Raw genomic sequence first — 17,428 nt, 5'->3', positions numbered from 1 at the left:
TATAATTAATCTAATGTAGGATTTTCTTCTATCCTAAACAAATAATAAATATGTAACATATTAATTGTCCACCTGATTCTAATTTTGAACTTAATCTGATGTAAGTTTGCCTAACTTATTTTAAAATACTTCCTCCTCTCTGCATTATCCCCTTTGTCATCCATCTCTGTGTCATCTTGGATTACTATTATAAATGAGAACTTTTATGTTTAATGCATATGCAGAGGAAGCAGCATATAGAAAAATCAGAGGTAGAAGAAAAGTATCTGTATTTGGGGATATATTAAGTCTGAAATATAAAGAGTGAGAAAGAAGCAGCAAGTTAGAATGCAAATTGATGGGTGGGGCAAATCAGGAGAAGCCTATGTACCAGTCAATGTATATGTACTGAACCCAGAGTCCCAGTGAATGCCATGATTACATACGGATTGTAAGTAATTTAATCTGGTTCCTCATGGAGAATAATGGGCAGAAGGAAAGGAGACTTATTAGCAGGTACGGAAAAAGTCTAGGGATAAGATGACAAGATCCCATTCAGAGTCATGACAATTGTGATGGAACAAAAGAACAGATATGTTTTACATGCTTTATATTATAATGGGATCTATGGAGCAGATAGGGAAGGTCTAGAATGATGCTGGGATTTTGTTGTGAATAAATGAGCAGTGTGATAGCACTACATGATACATGGGATAGCGATGTCAGAGTGACTTCTGAGAAGAAAGAGAATGGTATTGCTGTTTGTAAGTCTTGTTTATACTATAGTCTTTTTTTGTTTTGTTTTGTTTTGTTGTTTTTCATTTTATTTATTTATTTTTTCATTTTATTTTATTTTTAAACCTGAAACACTGTTTTGCCAAACATCAAAACGAATCCGCCACAGGTATACTATAGTCTTTTTTTCTGGAGGAAGTTAGGGCCCCATAAGCTTGGGTTTACACAGGAAAGTCCCAGTTTATGCCTGTTTTTCTAGATACTAATTAGTAACTGACAAGGTATATAGTCACGTTGGCTATGATAGATTGCCAAACTAAAAGAAAGATTTTTTTTCTGTCTTTTATCCCTTGGGAAGATCTTCCTTTTGAATTCACTTGCACTTCAAAAAGTCCATGTTCCTCTATCAGACTCCTACATTATCATAACATGTATAAAAGTATTTTCCTATGGTTTCACCTTCTTCAGTAGATTAACACTTGAAAGTGAAAGTCGCTCAGTCCTGTCTGACTCTTTGCGACCCCTGAACTATACAGTCCATGGAATTCTCGAGGCCAGAATACCGGAGTATTGGCTGTTGGCGGCCTTGCGGGAAAGCTCGTTGGGGCGGCAGAGTCAGCATTGGCTGCAGGGGGAGACTTTGGCACGATGTCTCACACCATCTTGCTGGTACAGCCTACTGAGAGGCCAGAAGGCAGAACTTAGGCTGACTATGAATCTGTGAATGAGTGTATGGAAGGTGTTTATAAAATTATGAAAGAACATCTAAAGAGAATGAATCCCAAAAGCCTATCACATATGATATCAATCAGTTGTTTGATTTTATTGATGACCTGGCATCTGCCTTGTTTACTGAGCTGATACCCAGACATACCAGCCTTATGACAAAGACTGGATAAAAGAGAAGATCTATGTGCTCTTTCATCGACAGGCCCAACAGGCTGGCACATTTGGAAGCATTAGGGGAATGAACACAGGTGTGTACAGTGGGCTGTTGTGCAAGTTTTGTATTATAGTTATCCTGTTTCCATTTTGGTATACCCTAGCCAGAACTGAATGTATTAGATCAAGTGTGATGATCTTGTTCAATCTGAAACCCCCTTTGACCACCTCCCCTCCATTTTTTGCTTATACATTTTTACGATGATTTAGATGGAAGTTGGTTTTTGTCAGTTAATGTTGGTTCCAGTCCCTCAAACTGTTCATTCCTGCTCGATAACATCCACTGTACTAATCCTTCTTCAGATTGGGGTGGGGGGTAGTGGCACAGTTTAGTTATATCCTCAAGATAAAGTCTTTGTGAAAAACAAATAAATGTTCTTTAGTTAAAGAAGAGAGGCCAGAATACTGGAGTGGGTAACCATTCCCTTCTCCAGGGTATCTTCCCCACCCAGGAATTGAACCTGGGTCTCCTTCATTGCAGGCGGATTCTTTGTCAGCTGAGCTACCACAGAACCCCTAAGTATAAGAACTGGATTTTTATAAACTTCTCTGGCTGAATCATGCCTGCCACACAGTAAGTAGTGTGTGTGTGTGTGTGTGTGTGTGTGTGTGTATACATATATGAGTGTGTATGTGTACTTTGTACATCTTAAGTGTACATTGATTGGTCCTATATATGGGTATTGTGATTTCATCAGTTCAGTTCAGTTCAGTTGCTCAGTCGTGTCCAACTCTTTGCGACCCCATGAATCACAGCATGCCAGGCCTCCCTGTCCATCACCAACTCCCGGAGTTCACTCAAACTCACGTCCATTGAGTCAGTGATGCCATCTAGCCATTTCATCCTCTGTCATCCCCTTTTCCTCCTGCCCCCAATCCCTCTCATCATCAGAGTCTTTTCCAATGAGTCAACTCTTTGCATGAGGTGGCCAAAGTACTGGAGTTTCAGCTTTAGCATCATTCCTTCCAAAGAACACCCAGGGATGATATCCTTTAGAATGGACTGGTTGGATCTCCTTGCAGTTCAAGGGACTCTCAAGAGTCTTCTCCAACACCACAGTTCAAAAGCATCAATTCTTCAGCACTCAGCCTTCTTCACAGTCCACACATGACCACTGGAAAAACCATAGCTTTGACTAGACGGACGGTTGACTGTTAGTAAAATTAAGAGTTTCATTAGGGAAATGTAAAAGTTTTCCTCAGAGAAAGCTATGATAGACAAAGAGTTTGGAGAATTTTGAAATTATCTGGAACAATTCTTGGGGAATTGGATATTATTTTGTAAAATGTTTTCTCTTGTCAAATAGTTATTTGGAGGACTTTAATGTCTGTGGCTCCTGATTTTAATATCTGCAAATGACCTTGATTTTACATATTACTAGGTTATTATTTTGATCTGCTGACATAATGCATTGGTACTTTGCATGATACAGAAAGTTATGCAAATGTTTGTTGGTGTTGTTATTTTATTACAGATATTAATGTTACAAGGTTTATAATGATAATATATTTCCTTTGCAGTGGAAATTTTTCTTAATCACTGCAGCTTTTTAACAACTTCCTAAATTTGGAAAATGGAAGTATAAATATTAGATGAAGAGGACAAATGGAAAAAAAAAACAAATTCTTAGTTAAAAATAACAGTGCCAATGAATGTAATATTGCCCTTAAAAATGAGTCAGTTTCTACACCAGATATAGAAATACATTTGAATTTAATTAAACCCCATGATTTTTAAGCTTCTTATATAGTATCCTCAATAACAATAAATGTTTTAAAAGAAAGGTGATATTAACAATTTATAGATATGCTTTTTAAAATTGTCAGAAAAATGGAAAAAGAAAAATTTAAACAGAAAAATTCAAAAAAGAAAAGTGAAACAAACATACTCACTCAAAATCATTGAGTTCAAGGTGTCCATAGAGAGAAGGATCATGAGTGTAATTAGCCCAAAAGTCAAAGGGTGAAGGAGATGTTAATGTGAATACACTGCAAGTGTATTATGCCTGCTTTTAGAATTGATTAATTCTTCAGAAAACTTTCATCAGGGGATTAAGAGCTGTGAGGTAAATACTAAAACTCTACCACAGCATGTGAGTCTTAAGAAAATCAGTATACCAAAGAAAATGATGCTCAGGTAAATGCGTATACAAATATGCATTAATATAGCTTAGTCATCTGAGAGTAGATACTATTATTTATATTATTTTTTCTATTATTTATTTATATATTAAAAATGGATATAATTATATATGTAAAATTATGTCACATTAGTGGAGATATTAAGAAGAGATGGCAAAAATACACAGAAGAACTGTACAAAAAAGATCTTCACGACCCAGATAATCACGATGGTGTGATCACTGACCTAGAGCCAGACATCCTGGAATGTGAAGTCAAGTGGGCCTTAGCATCACTACGAATAAAGCTAGTGGAGGTGATGGAATTCCAGTTGAGCTATTCCAAATCCTGAAAGATAATGCTACGAAAATGCTGCACTCAATATGCCAGCAAATTTGGAAAACTCAGCAGTGGCCACAGGACTGGAAAAGGTCAGTTTTCATTCCAATCCCAAAGAAAGGCAATGCCAAAGAATGCTCAAACTACCGCACAATTGCACTCATCTCACACGCTAGTAAAGTAATGCTCAAAATTCTCCAAGCCAGGCTTTAGCAATATGTGAACCGTGAACTTCCTGATGTTCAAGCTGGTTTTAGAAAAGGCAGAGGAACCAGAGATCAAATTGCCAACATCCCCTGGATCATGGAAAAAGCAAGAGAGTTCCAGAAAAGCATCTATTTCTGCTTTATTGACTATGCCAAAGCCTTTGACTGTGTGAATCACAATAAACTGTGGAAAATTCTGAAAGAGATGGGAATACCAGACCACCTGATCTGCCTCTTGAGAAATTTGTATGCAGGTCAGGAAGCAACAGTTAGAACTGGACATGGACCAACAGACTGGTTCCAAATAGGAAAAGGAGTTCGTCAAGGCTGTATATTGTCACCCTGTTTATTAAACTTCTATGCAGAGTACATCATGAGAACCACTGGGCTGGATGAAGTACAAGCTGGAATCAAGATTGCCGGGAGAAATATCAATAACCTCAGATATGCAGATGACACCACCCTTATGGCAGAAAGTGAAGAGGAACTAAAAAGCCTCTTGATGAAAGTGAATGTGGAAAGTGAAAAAGTTGGCTTAAAGCTCAACATTCAGAAAACAAAGATCATGGCATCCGGTCCCATCACTTCATGGGAAATAGATGGGGAAACAGTGGAAAGAGTGTCAGACTTTATTTTTTGGGGCTCCAAAATCACTACAGATGGTGACTGCAGCCATGAAATTAAAAGACGCTTACTCCTTGGAAGGAAAGTTATGACCAACCTAGATAGCATATTCAAAAGCAGAGACATTACTTTGCCAACAAAGGTCCATCTAGTCAAGGCTATGGTTTTTCCTGTGGTCATTTATGGATGTGAGAGTTGGACTTTGAAGAAAGCTGAGCGCCAAAGAATTGATGCTTTTGAACTGTGGTGTTGGAGAAGACTCTTGAGAGTCCCTTAGACTACAAGGAGATCCAACCAGTCTATTCTGAAGGAGATCAGCCCTGTGATTTCTTTGGAAGAACTCATGCTGAAGCTGAAATTCCAGTACTTTGGCCACCTCATGCGAAGAGTTGACTCATTGGAAAAAGACCCTCATGCTGGGAGATATTGGGGGCAGGAGGAGAAGGGGAAGACAGAGGATGATATGGCTGGATGGCATCACCGACTCAATGGACATGAGTTTGGGTGAACTCCAGGAGTTGGTGATGGACATGGAGGCCTGGCGTGCTGTGATTCATGGGGTTGCAAAGAGTTGGACATGACTGAGTGACTGAACTGAACTGAACTGAAGGTTGGAGCGGAGGTATGCTTCTTGCCATTAACACATAAATCCAAATATGCACAGAACATTGGCTAGAGAACTTTTTCTCTACTGAAAATACTGGAGATAACCAACATGATTTTGCCTTAAATAATTTGGAGATTAAATAAAAGTAGAAAGAGAAAACTTCCAAATTTTTATCTGCAGAAGATTTTTTCTTCTCAGTCAGTAATCATGTTCGAGACCATCACAGTCAGATGCCGACTGGCTTCACGTCCGTAGAAAGTCGATGGAGCCATTGTAAGGTGTGCACAGCTCCTGACTAGCTGATACTCCCAAACAGTTCTGAAATTATTTTCCTCTCGAGAATGATGTGCTCCTAAAAATCTGACTGCTGAATAATTAAAGCAAATTAGACTTAACACCAGGGAAAGCAATGGCACCCCACTCCAGTAGTCTTGCCTGGAAAGTCCCATGGACAGAGGAGCCTGGTGGGCTACAGTCCATGGGGTCGCTAAGAGTTGGGCACGACTGAGCGACTTCACTTTCACTTTCCACTTTCATGCATTGGAGAAGGAAATGGCAACCCACTCCAGTGTTCTTGCCTGGAGAATCCCAGGGATGGGGCAGCCTGGTGGGCTGCTGTCTATGGGGTTGCACAGAGTCAGACATGACTGAAGCGACTTAGCAGCAGCAGCAGCAGCAGCAGACTTAACACTGTCTTCAAATTGAAGTTTGTTTTGGGAAAAAAGATACATCTGTAATTTGCTGACTCTTAGTTTTACTTAGTACTGAATTTTCCCCGTAAATCACTGATAAAATGCAGGGCGTTCTCTGGATTTTCCGGAGGTGAGTTTAGTTATAAAGATGAAAGTCTATAATATTAAGTAGCAAAACTCCATAGAATATGCACAGAAAAGAAGAAAGGAAGTTCCAAATGGAAAAATTTTTCATTGGTGAAACTTTTAATATAATTTAATTTTAAAATATATATTCCAAAGTAAACATTGCTTGAAATATTTGCTTTATTAGCAGTTATCATTTTTCTTAATAGATGAGGTTATATGAAATTCTATTACACATGGAAGAAAGTGATAAATAATAGTTTTGTTGTTGTTAAGTTGCTAAATTGTGTCCAACTCTTTGCAGCCCCATGGACTGCAGCACACCAGGCCTCCCTCTCCTTCTCTAATTCCTGGAGTTTGCTCAAACTCATGTCCATTGAGTTGGTGATGCCATTCAACCATCTTATCCTTTGTCACCCTCTTCTCCTGCCCTTAATCTTTTCAGCATCTGGGTCTTTTCCAATGAGTTGGCTCTTCGCATCAGGTGGCCAGAGTATTGGAGCTTCAATCTTTGGAATCATTTCAATCATTTTCAATCATTGGAAAGAATTAATCTTTCCAATGATTATTCAGGGTTGATTTCTTTTAAGATTGACTAGTTGGATCTCCTTGCAGTCCAAGGGACCCTCAAGAGTCTTCTCCAGCACCATAGTTTGAAAGCATCAATTCTCCAGCACTCAGCCTTCTTTATGGTCCAACACTCACATCTGTACACGACTACCAGAAAAACCATGGCTTTGATTATACAGATGTTTGTTGGCAAAGTAGTGTTTCTGCTTTTTAATACACTGTCTAGGTTGGTCATAGCTTTTCTTCCAAGGAGCAAGTGTGTTTTAATTTCATGGCTGCAGTCACTATCTGCAGTGATTTTGGAGCCCCCCAAAATAAAGTCTCTCACTGCTTCCACTTTTTCACCATCTTTTTCCCATGAAGTGATGGGACCAGATGCCATGATCTTATTTTTTTGAATGTGAATTTTAAGCCAGCTTTTTCACTTTTCTTTTTCACCCTCATCAAGAGGCTTTTTAGTTTCTCTTCATTTTCTGCCATTAGAGTGGTATTATCAGCATATCTGAGATTGTTGATATTTCTCCCTACAATCTTGATTCCATTTTGGGATTGATCCAGCCTGGCATTTTGCATGATGTACTCTGCATATAAGTTAAATAAGTAGGGTGCCAATGTACAGCTTTGTCATACTCCTTTCCCAATTTTGAATCAGTCCATTGTTTCATGTCTGGTTCTGAAGATCAGAAACCAGATGGGATTAATTTAGGGTATGAAATGGAGCTAAAGTGGTTTAAAAATGGCCAAGGTAATGAATTTGCCATTTTCATAGTTTCAAGGTTATTATCTCCCAATGTGAACAGATTTAAGTGTTAGTCACTTAGTCATGTCTGACTCTTTGCTGCCCCATGGATTGTAGCCTGCCAGACTCCTCCATCCATGGGATACTCTAGGCAAGAATACTGGAGTGGGTTGCCATTCCTTCCTCCAGGGGGTCTTCCTGACCCAAGGATCAAACTTGGATCTCCTGCATTACGAGCAAATTCTTTACCGGCTGAGCCACCAGGGAAGCCCAAATTTAGAGGACTTGATAAATGTGAAAACGTGAAACAATTATAACTTTTGTTGTACACAAAATACTTTAACTTTCTATTCTCTAATGGAATTCAATATTTGTATGTAGCATGTGCTGTATATTAAAAACTTGTTGTGTATAATGCCTACTTAAAAGCATAGTGTAAGAGTTATAAGTGATTCCATTTGCAGAATGGAGCCATTTTCTTTGGATTTTATGTTTTCTCAATAGTTCAAAATACTTTATTATTTTTTTTTAAGCTAACTAGCTTACAGGAAATGTGGAGGCCACATTTTTGCTACTGTTTTCTTTCTGTATCTTAGTTGGTTTAGTTTATATTTCATATATGAAAAAAATTAGAAATTTTCTCTCTCTAGAAAAACTATTTACATTGATTTTGAAAGTAATAATGGACAGAAAAGGCTTTCTAAATCCAAGTTAATTCATGTTTGTCTCTAACTTTGGAAGATGGTATGTATTAAATAGTATACCTTAATTTTTAAATAATGAATCATTATTTGAATGAATTATTATTTAAATGAATCATTATTTAAATAATGAATGTCTTCCCTTTGGAAGACATTCTGTTAAGTATTGGTTAATTAAAAGGGGAATATTGTAACACATATTCTGATCTTGTCATTGTTTAGAGTGCTTTAGGGGTAGTGAGATTTATTGGCTAGACTAATAGTTGCCTACTCATCTTGTATGAGTTATAGAGCTTTTAAATCTGTTTTCTATGATTTGTAAACATACAATGAAAGAAAAATATTTAGCACCTCCTCTTAAACCCTCGAGAGTCTTTCTTGGCTCTTAGTCCCTAAACATATCTTTGTGTCTCAGAATTTCGTCCCTATTAACCACTGAACTGATACCACCCACTTTCTACTTCAAAAATCATTCCTCCTGGCCAGTTTCACTGTTGAATCCCCACAGTGCAACTTAAAGAAAGCCTTTGTATGAAAACATAATTACAAGAAGCCAAAAAAACCAAAAAAATTAGAATAGCATAGTTCATGGAGGAAATAGAAGAAAGCAATAGAATGAGAAAGACTAGAGATGTCTTCAAGAAAATTAGAGATATCAAGGGAATATTTCATGCAAAGATGGGCACAAAATGGACAGAAATGGTATGAACCTAACAGAAGCAGGAGATATTAAGAAGAGGTGGCAACAATACACAGAAGAACTATACAAAAAGATCTTCACAACCCAGATAACCATGATGGTGTGATCACTCACCTAGAGCCACACATCCTGGAATGTGAAGTCAAGTGGGCCTTAGGAAGCATCACTATGAACAAAGATAGTGGAGGTGATGGCACTCCAGTTGAGCTATTTCAAATTCTGAAAGATGATACTGTGAAAGTGCGGCACTCAATATGCCAACAAATCTGGAAAACTTAGCAGTGGCCACAGGACTGGAAAAGGTCAGTTTTCTTTCTAATTCCCAAGAAAGGCAATGCCAAAGAATGTTTAAACTATCATACAATTACACTCATCTCATGTGCTAGCAAAGTAATGCTAAAAATCCTCCAAGCCAGACTTCAGCTGTATGTGAACTGTGAACTTCCAGATGTTCAAGCTGGGTTTAGAAAAGGCAGAGGAACCGTAGATGAAATTACTAACATCCAATGGATCATCAAAAAAGCAAGAGAGTTTCAGAAAACACCTACCTCTGCTTCATTGACTATGCCAAAGGCTTTGACTGTGTGGATCACAAAAAACTGTGGAAAATTTTTCAAGAGATGGGACTACCACACCACCATATCTGCCTCCTGAGATATCTGTATGCCACCATACCTGCCTCCTGAGATATCTGTATGCAGGTCAAGAAGTAGCAGTTAGAACGGGACATGGAACAACAGACTGGTTCTAAATTGGGAAAGTAGTATGTCAAGACTGTATATTGTCACACTGCTTATTTAACTTCTATGCAGAGTATATCATGTGAAATGCCAGGCTAGATGAAGAACAAGCTGGAATGAAGATTACCAAGAGAAATATCAATAACCTCAGGTACACAGATGACACCACCCTTATGGCAGAAAGCGAAGAGGAACTAAAGAGCCTCTTGATAAAATTGAAAGAGGAGAGTGAAAAAGTTGGCTTAAAACTCAACATTCAGAGAACTAAGATCATGGTATCTGGTCCCATAACTTCATGGCAAATAGATGGGGAAACAATGGAAACAGTGACAGACATTATTTTCTTGGGCTCTAAAATCTCTGCAAATGGTGACTGCAGCCATGAAATTAAAAGATGCTTGATCCTTGAAGGAAAAGCTATGACTAACCTAGACAGTATATTAGAAAGCAGAGACATTGCCAACAAAGGTCCGTCTGATCAAAGCTATGGTTTTTCCAGTAGTCATGTATGGATGTGAGTAGGACCATAAAGAAAGCTGAGTACTGAAGAACTGATGCTTTTGAACTGTAGTGTTGGAGAAGACTCTTGAGAATCCCTTGGACCGCAAGGAGATCCAACCAGTAAATGCTAGAGGAAATCAGTTCTGAATACTCATTGGAAGAATGGATGCTGAAGCTGAAATGCCAATATTTTGGCCGCCTGATACGAAGAACTGACTCATTTGAAAAGACCCTGATGCTGGGAAAGATTGAAGACAGGAGGAGAAGGGGATGACAGAGGATGAGATGTTTGGATGATATCACCAATTCTATGGACATGAATTTGAGCAATTCCAGGAGTTGGTAATGGACAGGGAGGCCTGGTGTTTTGCAGTCCATGGGGTTACAAATAGTCAGACACAACTGAGTGACTGAACTGAACTGAATTTCATGGAGGGAAAGTGAAAGTAACAGTAAGAATTGTAGTGTTCAGATGATAAACTGGGTTGTGCTAACTAGAGTTTCTTATCCATCCCTTTTCTTTCATCTTCAGTGGATTTATTATCAGTCTTGCTACCAGCATTTCATTGTAGAAAATGTCTCTCATTGGCTACGTGTCCATTTTATAACAAAATAAAAGAAGAAAATGACCTTTTTCAATTTCTAAAGTAAACACCATTGATCATACCTCTGGCATGAACTGAGAGTCTTCTACAAGCTAGACCTAATATTGGCCCCTGAAAATAAATACAGAATAAAGTAAAGTTCCAAACTAGAGGGATTTCCTTCCTTTCCCAAAACAGGACTGAATATTTCCAACAACAATGATCGTCCTATAGACACAGCATCTTTGATTGTTAGAGCCGCAGAGGTCTTTTTCCTTATGGAATAAAAGACTCTAAATAATATATGATATGTACTATATGATATGATATGTACTATAGATACTTGGAGAAGGCAATGGCAACCCACTCCAGTGTTCTTGCCTGGAGAATCCCAGGGATGGGGGAGCCTGGTGGGCTGCCATCTATGGGGTTGCACAGAGTTGGACACGAGTGAAGCGACTTAGCAGCAGCATAGATACTATATGATATATATTATAGACACTAAATGCAAATCTACTAGAAGTTGATGACTTGGGTTTAATGTTTTATTTTTTATTAATTTAATTGGAGTGAAGATTAATATTAGTTCTTAGTTAATTTATAAGAGAATATTTGTAAGATTAGAATGTCTCTTATTATATCCTCAAAAGAAAAAAGTGATTCAGAAATTTTGTATCATTACATCAATCCTTTTGAAGCATGCTGTCCTCTGTGGTATCAGAGCAGAATGTACTTTTGGAGAATGCAGTTACTGTGCTCATTTTCTTTGCTAAGGAGTTGAACTGCGAATTCCTCTGGGGATCTTGTTTGGGATATTGTGATGACACATTGTTTTCCCTTTTTTGTAGAACAAGATAATAAATCAGTGGCTTGCTGTCCTTGGTTATTCTTTATTGGCACAAAGAATCTTAAATCAACATGGTAAAGAATAAAAGTAATGATTATATTTAGACTTCTCTCATGCAGAGATTTTCTTTTTCATTTTCTGTTGTGTCTGAAGTCACTAATATTAATAATAAAGATCAGCATCAACTATTCCTGAATTAACCTGAAAATACTTATTCAGATCATCTCATAAGGATGTTTTTCTATTGCTACTGTTTGGAGAAAAAAAATCACTGATGAATTTCTGTCTTACATACTTAAGGCCACTAATATAATAAGTTTATCACATAGAGACTGGTGAGGGTATTACAAAGACAAAGAATTTGTATTTCAATGTATTATTATCTTCCCAATTCTGAGAATAGATAAGACTTTGAGAAGAATTATATATATATAAAACATATATGTCCTACCACTAGTAGTAGTGGCCATAAATTCAGATAGGCAGTCAAACTAAAAAGGCACAATAACTTTAATCTAATCCTGTGCTGCGGCACTCTCCGTCTCCCTTCTGATGTCTATGTCAGAAGCTTTCTCTCTCCTTTCTCACTGTAATTCATCAAGATGGTGGAGTAGAAGGATGTGTGCTCATCTTCTCCTGTAAGAACTCCAAAATTACAACTTGCAGCTGAACAACCATTGACAAGAGAATTGTGGATCCCATCAAAAAAAGACACCCCATGTCCAAGGCCAAAGGAGAAGCCCAAACGAGATGGTGGGAGGGGCAAAATAGTGTTTAGAATCAAAGCCCATATCCTCCAGAGATGCTCCAGAGATCCTCCAGAGAAACAAAACCTTGTGTGCACCAGGACCCAGGAGAAAGGAGCAGTGACCCTACAAGAGACTGAGCCAGACTTGCCTGTGAGTCTCCAGGAGTCTTTGGTGGAGGCGTGGGTCAGCAGTGGCCTGCTGCAGGATCAGGGGCACTGACTACAACAGTCCTGGGAACCACAGGCATAAGTCATTTTGAAGGAGGCCATTACAACAATTACCCCTACCATAGTTTGGCCTGAGGCCAAACTACAGGGAGGGAACACAGCCCCACCCATAAAAGCAAGATGCAGATCCCCCCACAGCCAATCCCTCCCAAAATGAAGCTTCCACAAGCCTCTTACCCTTATCCATCAGAGGGCAGACAGAATGAAAATCATGGTCACAGAAAACTAAACAAACTGATCAAATGAATCACAGCCTTGTCTAGCTCAATGAGCCATGCCATTTAGGGCCACCCAAGATGGAGGGTTCAAGGTGGAGAGTTCTGACAAAATGTGGTCCACTGGAGAAGGGAATGGCAAGCCACTTTAGTATTCTTGCCTTGAACCCCATGAATAGTATGAAAAGGCAAAAAGGTATGACACTGAAAGATGAACTCACCAGGTCTGTAGGTGTCCAATATGCTACTGGAGAAGAGTGGAGAAATAACTCTAGAAAGAATGAAGAGGCTGAGCCAAAGCAAAAACAACTCTCAGCTGTGGATGTGACTGGTGATGGAAGTAAAGTCCAAAGCTTTAAGAACAATACTGCATAGGAAGCTGGAATGTTAGGTCCATGAATCAAGGTAAATTGAAAGTGGTCAAACAGGAAATGGCAAGAGTGAACGTCAACATTTTAGGAATCAATGAACTAAAATGAACTGGAATGGGAAAATTTAATTCAGACGACCATTACATCTACTACTATGGGCAAGAATCCCTTAGAAGAAAATGAGTAGCCCTAATAGTCAACAAAAGAGTCCCAAATGCAGTACTTGGGTGCAGTTTCAAAAGTGACAGAATGATCTCTCTTCATTTCCAATGCAAACCATTCAGTATCACAGTAATCCAAGTCTATGCCCCAACCACTCACCCAAACAAGCTGAAGTTGAATGGTTCTGTATAGACACAGTTCAACAGTTAACAGTATATTCTCTGGAAGCAAACAGTTGGGGGTTCAAATGACAGTCCTGCTGAAACTTTGGCCAAACTATTTATAATTGAGAATCCCAGGGACGAGGGAGCCTGGTGGGCTGCCGTCTATGGGGTCGCACAGAGTTGGACACGACTGAAGTGACTTAGCAGCAGCAGCAGGATATCCTATGGTTTTTCCAGTGGTCATGTATGGATGTGAGAGTTGGACTATAAAGAAAACTGAGTGCCGAAGAATTGATGCTTTTGAACTGGGGTGTTGGAGAAGACTCTTGAGAGTCCCTTGAACTGCAAGGAGATCCAACCAGTCCATCCTAAAGGAAATCAGTAGTGAATATTCATTGGAAGGACTGATGCTAAAGTTGAAGCTCCAATACTTTGGTCACGCGATGAGAAGAACTAATTTATTGGAAAAGACCCTGATGCTGGGAAAGATTGAAGGCAGGCAGAGAAGGCGAGAGCAGAGGATGAGATGGTTGGATGGAATCGCCGACTCAATGACATGAGTTTGAGCAAGCTCTGTGAGTTGGTGATGGACAGGGAAGCCTTGTGTGCTGCAGTCCATGGTGTTGCAATAGTCCGACAGGACTGAGCGACTCAACTGAACTCTGCTGTGTCTTAATTTCACTGCGGCTTTCATACACTGCCTCCATAGTGAAGCTGCCATAACATAGCCCCTGTATGGAGCTTCCTGTCCCCTTCCCCTGACTCCTCATCCACACATAGAACATTCATCTCATGGAGGATAAGATCAAGGTACTTCCTCTTGCCCCAGAGAAGCTGTTACCTTTGTTTCCACCAGGTCTTTATGTTATGATCCCACAGTCCCAAGACTTCCATAGGAATCATAGCTTTCTCAGCTTTGATTCAAACAGGGGCTTCCTAATAAAATCTGTTTCCTATGACTTCACAGTCCACATTTATCTTAAATCAGAAGATTCAAAAGTAATGATATGGTGTGGAGGCAGATCAGGTCACCCTTCCAGGCAGTTCTATGTCTGTTCAGATCCCAAGTTTAATCTTCTACCCAAACTTATGCATTATTTCCTTGTGTTATTGGTATCTCTCCTCCTCAAACTACTTTCATAGATTTGCCATTTGCTTTTGTACTTGTGGATTGTTTATTTACTGATTTTTCTTTGAGTATTAGGAAATCAGCCCTTTGTCTTCTGTTTGTCTTTAAAAATTCCTTGGCTTTTATAATTTGAATTTAGATGATTTCCCCCCAATACAAATATTTTTAAAATATTTCCTTCTTTGGTTCTGAGTATTATCTCTCTCATATAATAACCATCTGTTTTTTTGTATTTAAATGCTTGTCAGTTTAACAATTACTTTTGTGTAAAATGAGGCATAGCATTAATTTTTTTCCTTTTTATACACTTGACTAGTCCATTACCCTCATAACATGTATTAAATAATTCTTCATTTCCACATTGTTTTAAATGTCCCTTTTGTCATTTACCAAATGATAAAGGCACTTGTGACTTTATTCAATTGTATTGATTTGTCTTTCTATTCATATAGTTTTACCAAATTGTTTTAATTACTCTAGCCTTTCAGTATGTTGTAATATCTGTCAGGTCATTACCCTCAGATTATTCCTCTTTCTGAAAATTTTATGGGCTATTTTTGCATATTGATTTTTCAACATGTATCTAAATCAGCTTTTCACATTGCAAATGAAACTTTTCACTGTAGTTTTACAGTAATCAAGTTTAATTTATAGATTATATTTGGGAAAAATGACATCTTTACAACATTGGCCCTTAGAACATAGTTTTTTCCTTTTTTCATTTATTGCTTATCATCTGTATACATTGAACAATTTCTAATATGCAGATACATTTCTATAATTATATTTAAATATAGAAATGTTAATATTTTAGTACTGTCACAGTCATTTTACTGAATTATCTGATTATATTTAATAGCATTTTTTAAAGCATTTCCAAGTGTTTGTTATCATCTGCAAATTCTAAAAATCATAAGACTTTTTCCCAGAACTTTTATGTCATATAGCATGAGCATCCTTATCTTTTTCATGATTTTAATGGGAATGTTATGTTTTTTAATTAATTATAGTGCCGTTTTACAAATACATTTTAAAAAATCAAGAATAAATGTTGAGTTTGTTTATATACATATGGAACAAATCAATTCATGTAATTTCCACATCTATTTACATAGAGATAAGAAAATGATTCTCATGTTGCTCTTGACTGAGTGACTGAGGACACACACAGTCTTTCCTTGGACTCCGTATTTTTTTCTGTTATGGACTGATTGTGTCCCTTCCAAATTCATACATTGAAACCATATTCCTTAATGTGATGTTGTTAGGAGATGAGACCATTGGGAGGTTAATTAGAATTAGATGAGGTCATGATTTTGGAGCCCTCATGAATGGAACAGATGCTCTTCTAAGAATCACAAAAGAACTTGCTTTCTCCCTCCTCTCTGCCAGGTGAGGATACAATGAAAATTCAACAGTCTGCAACCTGGAAGAGGGCTCTTACCAGAACCTGACCATGCTTCCAGCCTTCAGAACTGTGTAAATAAATTTCTGTTGATTTTAATCCACTCTGTTTAAGGTATTTTGTTATGGTGCTCCAAACTGACTAGGATAATCTGCAAATGCATTATTCTAATTTTGTGTGTTTATGCATTTCTTATTTTTTAAAAAGCTATATCAGATAATAGTACTAAATTTTATTTGGTTTTCCTTTTTAAAGAATCTGCTCTTGGGTTTGTGGGTTTAGGGTTTTTTTTTTTTTTCCCCTGTTTTTTAAAAATCATTAATTTCTACTTTTAGTGAATTCCAAATGTCTTAGGTATATTAATTTTGTTTTCTTTTTGAGTTTCTTATTTGGTACTTAATTAGCTATTTTTTGTTCATTATCATCTGAATGTTGGAGTATTGATTTCTTCTGCTGATATATTGTGTTTTCTTAAAATATTGTTTTCTAATTGTTCTACAGTTTCCATCTTGATTCTTCATAGCAGAATAATTGTTTAAAGGAAAGATGTTAAATTTTTAGATGGTTTGAAATTGCTGTTTGTTTAGAGAATATGGTATACATCCTAAAGTTTAGAATGTCATTGAAATTTGCTTTGTTTATTAGGATACTACTAACAATATTTATATTTTCTAAATATCAATTATACTTGTTTCTACAATACAGTATTCTTTTCTTATTATTGGTATTGAGTTTGATGTATACTGTCTTCTCAGCTTTGGTACTATTGATGTTTTGGGCCAGATAATTGTTTACTGGGGACAGTAGAAACTGTCCAAAGCAATGTAGGATGTTTAGAAGCATCTCTGGTTTCTACCCTCTAGTTGTCAGTACCTGATATTTAAAGCTGACTAAGGTTAATATTGGATGTCCTGCTTTGTTTTGTTTTATTAAGCTGATATATCTTTGCCAATTGCTTATTTCATACTTTTAGATCACATAGAACCATCCTTTGCATGTAGCATAAGGTCACCTCTTCTACAAGCCAACTTTGACAATTTTTACATATATTTTAGTTAATGCTGTTTAAAGTTATCCTGAGGGGTCTTGCTGGTATGATGGAGACAGTCTATGTCTTGATAGAGATATAGGTTACATGAAATACACAGTTTTCAAAATGATAGAGCTGTATATCAAATATACATGCATTTTTATATGTAGATTTTTGCATTTAGAAAAGTCACTATGAATGATAGAGTTTTTGATTGGCCAGA

The 17,428-nt window shown here is 37.6% G+C and overlaps 1 pseudogene; it reads left to right on the top strand.

Annotated features, from left to right (window-relative positions):
* The first annotated feature begins 966 nt into the window (after positions 1–966).
* Positions 967–1,930, top strand: LOC123464618 (annotated as a pseudogene).
* Positions 1,931–17,428: the final 15,498 nt, after the last annotated feature.

This window comes from Bubalus bubalis, chromosome 10, assembly GCF_019923935.1.
Source record: "Bubalus bubalis isolate 160015118507 breed Murrah chromosome 10, NDDB_SH_1, whole genome shotgun sequence".
Lineage (NCBI taxonomy): Eukaryota > Metazoa > Chordata > Mammalia > Artiodactyla > Bovidae > Bubalus > Bubalus bubalis.
This window is presented reverse-complemented; position numbering and strand designations above follow the sequence as displayed.